The 13,314-nt window shown below is 41.0% G+C and overlaps 1 protein-coding gene and 1 long non-coding RNA gene across 12 annotated transcripts in view; one reads left to right on the top strand and one right to left on the bottom strand.

Moving 5' to 3' along the window:
- The window catches only part of LOC138854213 (uncharacterized), a 33,843-nt gene extending 28,243 nt beyond the window's left edge, over window positions 1-5,600 (top strand). For both annotated transcript variants that reach the window (XR_011393436.1, XR_011393437.1), the window contains exons 2-3: window positions 4,909-4,991; window positions 5,460-5,600. This is a non-coding gene — a long non-coding RNA (uncharacterized lncRNA). The remainder of the gene's footprint in view (window positions 1-4,908; window positions 4,992-5,459) is intronic.
- pyd (zonula occludens-like protein polychaetoid) overlaps window positions 1-13,314 on the bottom strand; it is a 662,689-nt gene that overhangs the window by 30,369 nt on the left and 619,006 nt on the right. The window lies entirely within an intron of this gene.

Raw genomic sequence — 13,314 nt, 5'->3', positions numbered from 1 at the left:
ATTACCGCCACCGATTCTGTTACTTGGTGATTTTAATGCCCACCATTTCCTCTGGGGGGGGTCTCACTGTGATTCCCGTGGAATTCAGTTAGAGGCTTTTCTTGCCACCCACCCCCTCCATGTTTTAAATACAGGTACTCACACCCATTTTGATCCTCGGACTCATACTCTCTCTTGCATCGATCTCTCAGTTTGCTCTTCCTCCGCCGCATTAGACTTCACTTGGTCTGTTCTCCCGGACTTACATGACAGTGATCATTTCCCAATCATTCTTACTTCCCCTTCATATTCGCCACCTCTTCGCACCCCACGCTGGCAATTTAATCGGGCAAATTGGAACCTTTACTCACACCTAACTGTTTTTAAAGAGGTTCCTTCTTCGTCCTCCATCGATGAGCTTTTACACCTCTTCTCGTCCTCCGTTTTCACCGCAGCTTCTCATTCTATACCCCAAACTTCGGGCAGTCATTCTCAGAAATGCGTGCCTTGGTGGTCTCCTGCTTGTGCTCATGCAGTACGTTTGAAACGCGCTGCATGGGGCAGGTACTGGTACAATAGAACCACAGAGCGACTCCTTGATTTTAAACAGAAGCGTGCGATCGCTCGCCGTGTCATCCGTGACGCTAAACGCACTTGCTGGCGAGATTATGTCTCCACCATCACCTCTGCTTCCTCTGTGAGTGCAGTCTGGAAAAAAGTACGAAAACTGAGTGGTAAATATTCTCCTGACCCGGCTCCTGTTCTGCGGGTTGCCGGTGTTGATATAGCAAACCCATTAGATGTTGCCAATGAAATTGGCAATCATCTGGTCCGTGTTTCTCAGGGACTCCATCTATGCCCCTCATTTCTTTCCTCAAAGTCTGCCAGAGAGTTAGCACCCTTGGACTTTTCTTCTCTCAGAGAAGAACAGTATACAGTGGACCCCCGCATAACGATGGCATCACATAGCGATTATTCCGCATACCGCTTACTTTAATCGCAAAATTTTTGCCGCGCATACCGATTAAAAACCCGCTCACCGATTTTCGTCCGAGACGCGTCCAATGTGCGCCCTCAGCCAGCCTCACATGTGCCGCCCGTGCCATTTTTACCAGCCAGCCTCCGTGGTAACATCCAAGCATACACTCGGAATATTTCGTATTATTACAGTGTTTTCGGTGCTGTTTCTGGAAAATAAGTGACCATGGGCCCCAAGAAAGCTTCTAGTGCCAACCCTGTGGTAAAAAGGGTGAGAATTAGTATGGAAATTAAGAAAGATTTTGAAGGGTTTGGGGCTAACCCTGAGAAGCCTATGCCAGTTGTGGAATCCATTGTGCCTACTTCAAAAATTAAGGAAATGTGTGCACAGTGGGTTGAACTGCAAACCTTTATGGATGAAAATCACCCTGACACAGCTGTTGCAAGCCGTGCTGGTGACTATTTCAATGACAATGTTGTGGCCCATTTTAGACAAATCGTAAAGGAACGGGAGGTACAGAGCTCTATGGACAGATTTGTTGTGCGACAGAGGTCCAGTGACTCTCAAGCTGGTCCTAGTGGCATTAAAAGAAGAAGGGAAGTAACCCCGGAAAAGGACTTGCTACCTCAAGTCCTAATGGAAGGGGATTCCCCTTCTAAACAATAAGTTCGACACTCTCCCCTCCTCCCATCCCATCAATCATCACCAGATCTTCAATAAAAGTAAGTGTCATGTAAGTGTGCATGCCTTTTTCAGTTTGTGTGTATTAAAATTAACATTTCATGTGGTAAAAAAATTTTTTTTTCATACTTTTGGGTGTCTTGCACGGATTAATTTTATTTCCATTATTTCTTATGGGGAAAATTCATTCACATAACGATTATTTCGCATAACAATTACCCCTCTTGCACGGATTAAAATCGTTAACCGGGGGTCCACTGTAATGTGCCTTTTACACTTCAAGAACTGGAGGCAACACTCTCAGCTTGTCGATCATCGGCAGCTGGGCCCGACGACATTCATATTCGTATGCTACAACATTTACATCAGTCAGCCCTTGCAGTCCTATTACGCCTTTACAATCTTATTTGGTCACAAGGAGTTCTTCCACAGCTGTGGAAATCCGCCATTGTTCTCCCTTTCCGCAAACCAGGCACTACGGGACATGAAACCTCCCACTATCGTCCCATTGCTCTTACCAGTGCAGTTTGCAAAGTAATGGAACGCCTAGTAAATAGACGTTTAGTGTGGTATTTAGAGACACACAACAGTCTCTCCACTCGTCAATATGGCTTTCGTAAGGGACGTTCTACCATAGACCCCTTACTACGCTTGGATACGTATGTTCGTAATGCCTTTGCGAATAACCACTCAGTTATTGCCATATTTTTTGACCTTGAGAAGGCATATGACACAACTTGGAGGTATAATATTTTAGCCCAAGCCCACTCTTTAGGCCTTCGAGGCAATCTACCATCCTTCCTTAAGAACTTTTTAACTGACAGGCATTTCCGTGTTCGGGTTAATAATGTGCTCTCCCCGGACTTTATCCAAGCTGAAGGTGTCCCCCAGGGATGTGTTCTGAGCACAACACTTTTTCTCCTTGCTATTAATGATTTGGCCTCTAGTCTTCCATCAAATATTTGGTCATCACTCTATGTTGATGACTTCGCTATTGCCTGTGCAGGCGCTGACTGTCACCTCCTTACAGTTTCTCTCCAACATGCAGTCGACCGTGTTTCCAATTGGGCCACCACACGTGGGTTTAAATTTTCCAGCACTAAAACCCACCAAATCACTTTCACTAGACGCTCTGTCATCTCCGATCATCCTTTGTACCTCTATGGCTCCCGTATCCCTGAACGTGATACAGTCAAGTTTCTGGGCCTCCTCTTTGATTGTAGGTTATCCTGGAAACCTCACATTACCTCTCTGAAGGCAACTTGTCACAGCCGGCTGAACCTTCTTAAAACCCTTGCTCATCTTTCGTGGGGAGCTGATCGTCGAACCCTCCTTCGCCTACATTCCACCCTTATTTTATCGAAACTTGATTATGGTGACCAGATCTATTCAGCGGCATCTCCTGCTACTCTCTCTAGCCTTAACCCCATTCATCACCAAGGATTACGTTTATGCCTTGGTGCTTTCCGCTCTTCCCCTGTCGAGAGCCTCTATGCAGAAGCGAACGTTCCATCCTTATCCGATCGCCGTGATGCCCATTGCCTGCGCTACTATGTACGCTCTCATGATCTCCGCAATCCTTCCATTTATAGAATGGTCACTGATATTAGTAGACATTCTTTATTTGTTCGCCGCCCCTGTTTACTTCGTCCCTTCTCTCTTCGCCTTCATTCGCTCTTGTCTTCTCTTCAACTACCACCTTTCTATGTACATGTAGCATCTCACTTTTCCCTACCCCCCTGGGAAGTTACAGCTGTTCGAGTCTGTTCTTTCTCCCTCCCTTGCTCGAAAGCCCAACTGTCTACGGTCGCTTCCCGCTCTCTTTTTCTTGACCACTTTCACTCTCATTCTCATGCCATTGCTGTGTACACAGATGGCTCTAAGTCTTCTGACGGCGTAGGATTCGCAGCAGTGTTTCCGGACAGCGTCGTACAAGGGCATTTACTATCTTCGGCTAGTATTTTTACTGCTGAATTATATGCCATCCTTATAGCACTTATCCGTATTGCATCTATGCCTGTGTCATCATTTGTAGTTGTCTCAGACTCCCTTAGTGCTTTACAGGCTATACAAAAATTTGATACACCTCACCCCTTAGTCCTCCGTATCCAACTTTGGCTACGCCGCATCTTTACCAAGCATAAAGATATTGTTTTTTGTTGGGTCCCTGGTCATGTTGACGTACAGGGCAATGAACAGGCAGACACTGCTGCGCGGTCAGCAGTACATGACCTACCAGTTTCTTATAGAGGTATTCCATTTACGGACTATTTTGCTGCAATATCTTCCCACCTTCACACCCGTTGGCAACAACGTTGGTCTACTATGCTCGGCAACAAACTTCAGTCTATTAAACCGAGTATAGGTTACTGGCCGTCTTCTTATCACCAGTGTCGAGGTTGGGAGACTACTCTCTCCCGTCTTCGCATTGGCCATACTCGTCTTACTCATGGATATCTCATGGAGAGGCGTCTTGCTCCTCTCTCTGAGAATTGCCAAGCTCCATTATCAGTCAGCCACATTCTGTTGGACTGCCCACTTTATCAACGAGCACGCAGAATTTACCTCTGTCGTCGTCTTCGCTCCGCTGCTCTCTCTTTACCTTCCCTTCTCGCTGATGGACCCACCTTTCATCCGGACTCTCTCATTGACTTTTTGACAACGACTGACTTACTTCACAAATTCTGATGCCTTCAGCCCTTTCTACTTCAATCTCTTGCTACCCTCTACCCCCGTACTATCCCCTGCCCCGCTGTTTTCTGTAACCTGCTGATCATCCCCCCTCCCTTCTGCCATCCAATTCCCTTGCTTCCTTCCCTACCCTGCAGCGCTGTATAGCCCTTGTGGCTTAGCGCTTCTTTTTTATTATAATAATAATAATCAGCACTTCTTTCTGATTATAATAATAATGAACATTTTTTAAAGTGATATCCTGTCAGACCCCATTGTTTTTTTTTTGTCAATATCCTATAGTAGTTTTTTGACATTTCTAGATACTTCATTGGGCTCCATTTCAACTAGCTGTTATGAGTTCAAATCTGATTTGTATAATGCAACACACATTTCCATCAATTTTGCATATTTGCCATTGCCTTTAATTCTCTGTAATTTATCTTTCACATTTTATAAGCTTGAATAAAACACAACTCATGTATGCTCTTGTCTACCATGTACCTCACATATTTGCACTTGACAAAATTAAACACCACCACTATCAAAATCAGTCCTTTACTAATGTAGTAGATTCCTAAACCTCCCTTTCCCCCCAGGGGGCCACTGCCGGGTCGCCATCTGGAGAAGACCTGGGCCGGAAGTACTGGCGAACCAACATCAATCAATCAACCTAAACCTTGTGAGCCCTATTCTAATGACTTTCAATGTCTTGAATGTACTTCTATTACTATACCACTTCATCTACCTTATTCCATTTTTGCAGTACCCTTATAATGCTATACTGTACATATTTCCTAGCATCAGTGTGATGTAAGTGTTCGGCTCCCCTGTATGTTCTTGAGTACAACTAATCTCTCCCAAGTCGAACATTTTATTCTTGTCCATTCTGTTACTGTCCCTGAGTCTTTTGTGTGTTGTAATCACTTCTTTTCTTCCTCCTTGCTCTGTACGTGGCATGAGGCTCATTTTCTTAATCTTTCAGTGCCTTGACACACTAGCCATGACTAACCTTACTGTTAGTTCCATCTTTACCACAGACTCGTTCTTTAGTAGAAACTAACCTGTTGCAATATCTTTGACTTCAATTTTGTGCACATGCAAGCACGCATGATGAAAGGGATAGACTCAGAAATGTCCCTGTTTGCAGATGATGTGAAGTTAATGAGGAGAATTAAATCAGATGTGGACCAGACAGGTCTACAAAGAGACCTGGACAGGCTGGATGCGTGGTCCAGCAACTGGCTAATAGAATTTAACCCTGCCAAATGAAAAGTCATGAAGATTGGAGAAGGGCAAAGAAGACTACAGAGTATAGGCTAGGTGGCCAAAGACTGCAAACCTCACTCAAGGAGAAAGATCTAGGGGTAAGTATAATACCGAGTACGTCGCCAGAAGCACACATTAACCAGATAACTGCTGCAGCATATAGGCGCCTGGCAAACCTGAGAATAGCGTTCTAGTACCTCAGTAAGGGATCGTTCAAGACTCTATACACTGTGTCCATCAGGCCCATACTGGAGTACACAGCACCATTCTGGAACCTACACCTGGTCAAACATGTCAAGAAATTAGAGAAAGTGCAAAGGTTTGCAACAAGGCTGGGTCCAAAGCTAAGGGGAATGTCCTATGAAGAAAGGTTAAGGGAAGTCGGTCTGACGACACTGGAGGACAGGAGGGTCAGGGAAGACGATAACGACATACAAAATACTGCGTGGAATAGACAAGGTGAACAGAGACCGGATGTTTGAGATGGGACACACAAACAAGGGGTCACAATTGGAAGCTGAAGACTCAGATGATTCAAAGGGAAGTTAGGAAGTATTTCTCCAGCTACAGTGTTGTTACGAAGTGGAATAGTCTGGCAAGCGATGTGGTGGAGGCAGGAACCATACATAGTTTTAAGACAAGGTATGATAAAGCTCATGGAGCAGGGAGAGGGAAGACCCAGTAGCAGTCAGTGAAGAGGTGGGGCCAGGAGCTGTCTCGACCCCTGCAACCACAATTAGGTGAGTACACACTCACACACTCTTCCACTAACCTCTACCCTTATATGCCCTGACTCTCAGAGCTTTATCACCCATATAGGTTAAGCATGTGTATTTGAGTATAATGATAATCCTTGCAGATCCCAAAGAACATTGATGGAGATTAGAAAAATAGACAAAGTAAACATAAAGTTGAAGCTGGTTAATGAGCTCCACTGTAAGATGCCAGTTTTTTTTTTTTAACTAAGTATTGTATATAAATTTTTTCAGTGAAAGATTACAATCAGTAGTGAAGTACTGAAGAATTATACAAATTACACAAAACTTTAAAAAACTGTCACTTTCACTACACTCAAAATTTGAAATTACTTACCTATGCCCTTATACTATATTGAGGCATTTATGAATATAACTTGATATACAAAATGTCATGAGAATATTATACTGGTCATGGACCAGTCTGCAGGGGTGTTGACCCCCAGAACACACTCTAGGTATATACAGGCGTTCCTACAAATTTGTGAGCTTCCTGTTTGCAGGTTCTGATTAATCAGTATTTTAAATGATGAGCAACTAGCGAATAGTTTTTAATTATCCAACACTTTTCTGAGAGTACTATGTACATATATATATAAAAGTTAGTTAAGATAAATTATTCACATTTCACAGATCTATACAAGTCTTCAGATGATTCCTGTGAGTTGATGGGAGTCATTTCATTATATAATACATTAGGACCAGATTTATACTACAAAACTAAAATGCAAGCCTTTTAGAAAATTGTCATCAATTTTTTTTACAGATTTCAACCCTCTCAACCAAGGATATCTGTTATGGTACACATCATGTATACCCTCATATTTAAAAATTTATCATAAGCAATGAATTGTATGCACCTCCAGTAACTGTTTTAATGTTTATAAAGCATGGCTGATTCTACCATTACCAACTTATTTCAAAAATACCATATATATTTTACATAAGTGACAAGTAATTTTGAAACTAATCTAGTATTCACACACAATATTCAAAATGCCAAACTCCTTAAAATTAAAAGCTCAAAATCTAAAAAGCAGCTGTAAAAGTTAGTAATCAAGCCCAAAAGCGTGTTAGATTCTCAAGTGTTAGAAAAGATATCAGAAAAATAAGGTGCAGTTCTTAAATTCTCTAAGATAGCATATCTGAGGGAAAACACTTTTAAATCTACAGTAATTATAAATAACCACACCCCTCAAGGAAGGCTCCTTGACGCTGGTGAGGGGCTCTTGATCTAGGGAATTGGATCTGTGCTCCAGTTCCCTGAATTAAGCCTGAATGCCTTCCATCCCCCCATAGGCGCTGTATAATCCTACGGGTTTAGTGCTTCCCCCTTGATTATAATAATAATAATATAAATAACCACTTATCACTTTATATGCATTACTTATGAACAACTGCCCCTCTTGGTGTTGCACAGCTCGATTACTAGTGCACTCGAGCTCACACACTGAGTGTCCGGGGATCGATTCCCCCTGTATGGCTGGAAAACATTAGGACATGTTTCCATAAGACACCTGCTGTCCCTGTTGACCCATCAGTAAAATGGGTACCTGGGTATTAGTCAACAAGTATGGGTTGCATCCTGGGACAAAATTGACCTAATTTGCCCGAAATGCTGTGCATAACAAGGGGCTTTCTATATAGTAGTACGTCACTGATGTTAGCTAGGCTTGTATACCTTGTACTTTCAGAAATAAAGGTATTATATTAGTCGGATGTCCTTTTTCATATGTTAAAGAAATGCAAAGATCCTAACCTACATCTACAATCTGAATCATTATGTCAGTGCAATTTTAGAAAGACTGCATTTGAACAAGTGATGGGAAATATGTTTACACCTTTGGGTTAATCTACCTTGGTGGATAATTGCACATGGCACCTGTAAAAAAAAAAATTGTCTAGTCATGCTACTTTGACCTCTCAGAAAATAGCAGAAACACAAAAATAAAAGACTGCTTCAAGGTGCAGAATGAATTTGCTACTGGTAAAAGCCTAATACATACTGCATGTATAATTATACAGTATTGTGTTAAGACTTTTAAAGTAATGTATAAACAACAACTTCACCCTTTTGGTGTACAACTTTGGAAACTAGTTTACTTTCTCCCACAAATGTCTAGTTAAACTTAGATACAAACTTTGGAATTTGCATAACTTGACAATTCATGGTAATTTCTCATAGATTGACCCATTACTAAATTTAAGTATTGGCGAGTGTTGTCCTGAGCAAGGGAGGGAGCCGAGTGAAAACAAGTTACAGTGATTGAAAATGAAATACAACTGAGGTGAGATAATATACAAGAAAGGTTAGGTCTTGCTTTTTAATTCCCACAAGGAGGGTGCCCTGATGCTTGTGATCTCTTCATCCAAGGAACTGGAGCATCCCCCTTGTAGAAAATTTTATTGCCTCCCATTCCACAGGCACTGTATGATCCCTATGGGTTTAGCTAGTCTCCATTAATATAATAATGATAATGAAAATTAACCGTATAATCATCTTGCACCCGAGTTTACCCTTCACATGCCATATAGATTTAGTGCTTTTTTGTGAATATGGTGAGTCTGACAAAGTGGAGATGATGATTATGAGCTGTTGAAATGATTCATTATCACCTTTTTTCTCTTATATAATGTTTTATTTGTAACACATAAATAGTAGAAACAGGCCACATTAATGTAGATGGTGATAAAATGTGAAAAGCATCAGATAATGACCTAAAAGACTCACTGGAACATCACAGAAATTAAATACTGCAGTGAGAAACTCCTGTGCAACACTTACAAACTTTAAAATATCATTTAGATATATGGATGAGGAAATGCTGAGAAAGTGTTGACATAATACTTTAGACCAAAATTAAAATGTTACACAAGGGACAGTCAAAAAATAAAAACCAAGCACAAGCTGTGAATAGCTCCCACAGCTAAAGAACATGCCATTTTTGGCTGACAAGAGAGGAGACATGATAATCACATTAAAGATCATAAAAAGTATACAAAAGAATTGATATGGCAGGCTTCCCAATCTCATCAAAAAGCTATAACTACAAACTAAGAAAAAGCTGCCTCAACAACAATAGAAAGTTTTCCTTGTTTACTGTAGCTAAACAAAAGAATGGTTTACAGGAGAAGACAGCAAGTGCTACAACCACTGGAAACTTTTAAATACTTTGTTTAGCTATGTACTGAAGATGGAACACCACAAACTTAACTCTGCTTCTGTGACTTCAAATGGACAATTTCACCTTTTTTTTTTTTACAAATGCACGCACAAGCATATACAATGGCTCAGTGTTGCCTAACCAGTCTCAGACTTCCTCCTCCCAATGTCACTCAGCTGCCCTAAACCCTCGTGGCAACATAGGGTGGTTGAAAAGTGGAATGACTTGGATGAGGCAGAGGTGATAAACAGCTCTGAGACTAGATATGATAAAGATGAAAAAGCCAGACATTAGTGATCCCATTCAGAACAGCTTAGGAGGTGGGATAGGTGCAAATTTCAATCCTGCAGACACACCTCATGGAACAAGCAAAATACCCACGTGCACACACTGTATGTGTACACGTGCATGAAAAGGTAACAAAAACTTCTGATGGAGATGAATACATCAGGGACAGTGGCACCTGACAAGATGTCACCATAGATCTGCAAGAGGGAGCAGAAGCATTGTCTGAACCACTAGCTGAGATCTAAAAGCCGATGAACACGGGACAGCTGCCAGAGATCTGTAAGACAGCGAATATAATACTTATAATCAAGAAAGAGACAGGCGGGAAATACTGAACTACAGGCCAGCTTTGCTGACATGCATCTCCTGAAAGGTAATGGAGAAGATAGAAGGAAAATGGTAGAGCACTTGGAGAGAAGTGGTTTCATAAACAGTAACCAGCAGGGGTTCAGAGATGGTAATCTGGCCTTACCAACCAGTTGGAATTCCATGACACAGTAATGTAAGTGAGACATGAGAGAGAGGGCTGGGTGGACTGCATTTTCTTAGACCGCAGGATGGCATTTGATACAGTATCCCCTCACGAGACTGGGGCAAACACTTGAGATGCAGGCAGGAATAACAGGAAACATGCTCCAGTGGATCAAAGAATACTTCACAGGAAGGAGGCAAAGAGTGACTGTCTAGGAAGAAAAGTCAGGAATGGGGAAGTGTAACAAGCAGGGTATGACAAGGATCAGTATTAGGTCCAGTACTGTTTCTGGTTTATGTGATATTCTAGAAGGGACTGATTCAGATGTATCTGTTTACTGATGTAAAACTGATGAGAAGAGTAAAAATAGATGAGGACATGGGAAAGACTGCAAATGAATCTGGGTAAACTGTAAGATTAGTCAGATAAGTGACTATTTCAATTCAACGTCGGTAAATACAAGACCTTGAAGATCGGGAATGGGAACAGAAGACTTGACAGAGGTTTCAGACCTCACATAGAGAAAAAGACCTAGTGGTGAGTATAATGTCTAGCATTTTGCCAGAGGCTCATGTCTACTGAATAACCTCTGCAGCCAATGCTTGCCTTGCAAATGTAAGAGCAGCTTTCAGGAAACTCAATAGTGTGTCTTTCTGGGCACTTTATATTACACAGAGTAAACCCTCAATATAAGAGACTTTTAAAACGAAAGGCAAAATCCACTGGGTAAATTTTACTTTTAATTCCTTCATTTTCAATGTTTATTGCAATACAGTGGACCCCCGGTTAACGATATTTTTTCACTCCAGAAGTATGTTCAGGTGCCAGTACTGACCGAATTTGTTCCCATAAGGAATATTGTGAAGTAGATTAGTCCATTTCAGACCCCCAAACATACACGTACAAACACACTTACATAAATACACTTACATAATTGGTCGCATTGGGAGGTGATCGTTATGCGGGGGTCCACTGTATATCTAAAAATTGTGTGCAAGTACAGGCAGACCCCACTTTACAGCACTTCACTATATGGCATTTCGCTAATGCAGCAGTTTTCAATTATACCCATTTCTGCATTTTATTAAGACTTCCTATAATAAATATATTCACCACTCATTTGAAAATATTTTAAGTAATTTGTGTACTGTATATGTATTTTTTAGGCCTAGCTCTATTGCTCACTTAATATATAATAGTGTAAACATATTATCAGGTTTTTATATGTGTTTGAAAGTGAAAAAAAGGCTGTTTCACTTTACAGCAATTTTCGCTTTCTGCCAGTAGGCCAGAACCTAACCTGCTGTATAAGCAGGGCCTGCCTGTGCTATACTAGGTATATAGTACAGTACGTACTTTAGTGCATTTTATTTCTATTCTATAATCTGACTTAACGAACACTTGGAAAAATCCCCCTATTAGTCCCTGATATTAAGGGTTTACTGTGTGCCAGGCCCATCTTGGATTATGCAGCATCAGTATATAATCCACACCTGAGGAAGCATGTTAGGAAACTGGAGAAAATGCAAAAGTACGCAACAAAGCTTATTCCTAAGTTAAGAGACATGAGCTACAAGGAGTAGCTAATGTCGCCAAATTTAACGGCACTGGAGGATAGAAGAACCAGAGGAGATTTGACAGCATACAAAATATTTAGGGGAACTGATAGGGTAGACAGCAACACGATGTTTTAGAAGCGAGATATGGGAACTCTGGGACATACCCAGAAGTCAGACACACACGAGCCACAAGGATGCCAGGAAATATTTCTTCTGTCTCAGTGATTGGAAAGTGACATGATCTTGGTGATGTAGTGGTGTAGGCACACTCAATACATAACTTTTAGAGCAGGTATGATAGGGCCTAGAGACTAGGAGGGACTGAATCTGGCAAGTGGCAAGTTGAGAAGTGGGGCCCTGCAACCACATGTATGCACACATACCCCTTTCCTTTCTTTGGGTAAGTACTGCATATTGTGACACAAGAGAAAATGGGAGAGAGCAATGCAAAGCAGGGAAGTTAATGAATCCTCGGAAAGCATTTCCAATCCCTTGGCAACAAGAAACTAAGATGATGTAATTTCAGTTCATAATATACACGTGATGTACCAGATGGAAGAGAATAAGAAAAGTTCAGGTGTAGAGAAAACCAATGACAGGAGATCACTGAATGAATCGATTGAAACTAACTTCATGAGGTAAAGACCAGTAGAAAAAATTAACTGTATACCAAACTGCTAAGTGTATGCTTCTAAATTATATAAAATAAATCAAAATGATACAGAAGTAGAAGTGTGCTGGAATGAAAGAAGTGAAAGGTTTTATAAGAGGTAAAAGGAAGTATGACGCACAAGAGGTAAAACATGTTTAGCAAAGGTATCCAGGTATTTCTCTCGCTGTCAACTCGACAGGAATTCCTGAAAAGGAAGACAAGAGCCACAGAAAGATGAATAAACAAAATATTCTTAAACAACTGAATATATGACATCATTCTCCCAAAACTTAATCAGTGTTCCCTGAATCTCTAACACTACAGATCATGAAGAATCTCTCCATGCATGTTTGATCAATAAATATTACACATTTATGATTAAACAATACTATATTCCACACTTTTTTTTTCACACATTCTATTTTATCTTTTCACCTCTATCTACTATGCCTAGCTTAACTCAATTCAAATCTTTTAAGATATGGGTTTTGCATCCATGACTTTTGCAACCCTGATTTTCCCAACTACTAGTTTAAAACTCAGGTGTCTTTCCGATATGTCAGAAGTAATCTTTACACTGCAGGTCTGCTCTTTAGAATAACCATCTTAAGTAAAAGTCGTATATAGTCTTTCCACAAAATAAATAAAGTAAATTAATGCCATAAATCCCCTGTGAAGATTGAAATTCAGTCAGCATGATGTGGGCTGTTACTGCTAATCTAAATATGTACTCTAAGATTACAATGTGCAAGGAAATCATACTCCTGTGTGCACTCTGTGATGGTATGTGCTGTGGTTAAACCAATTCAGTGAGTGAAATGGAAGGGGGGGGGGATGGGATAATAC

This window comes from Cherax quadricarinatus, chromosome 52 (genome assembly GCF_038502225.1).
Source record: "Cherax quadricarinatus isolate ZL_2023a chromosome 52, ASM3850222v1, whole genome shotgun sequence".
Classification (NCBI taxonomy): domain Eukaryota; kingdom Metazoa; phylum Arthropoda; class Malacostraca; order Decapoda; family Parastacidae; genus Cherax; species Cherax quadricarinatus.
This window is presented reverse-complemented; position numbering and strand designations above follow the sequence as displayed.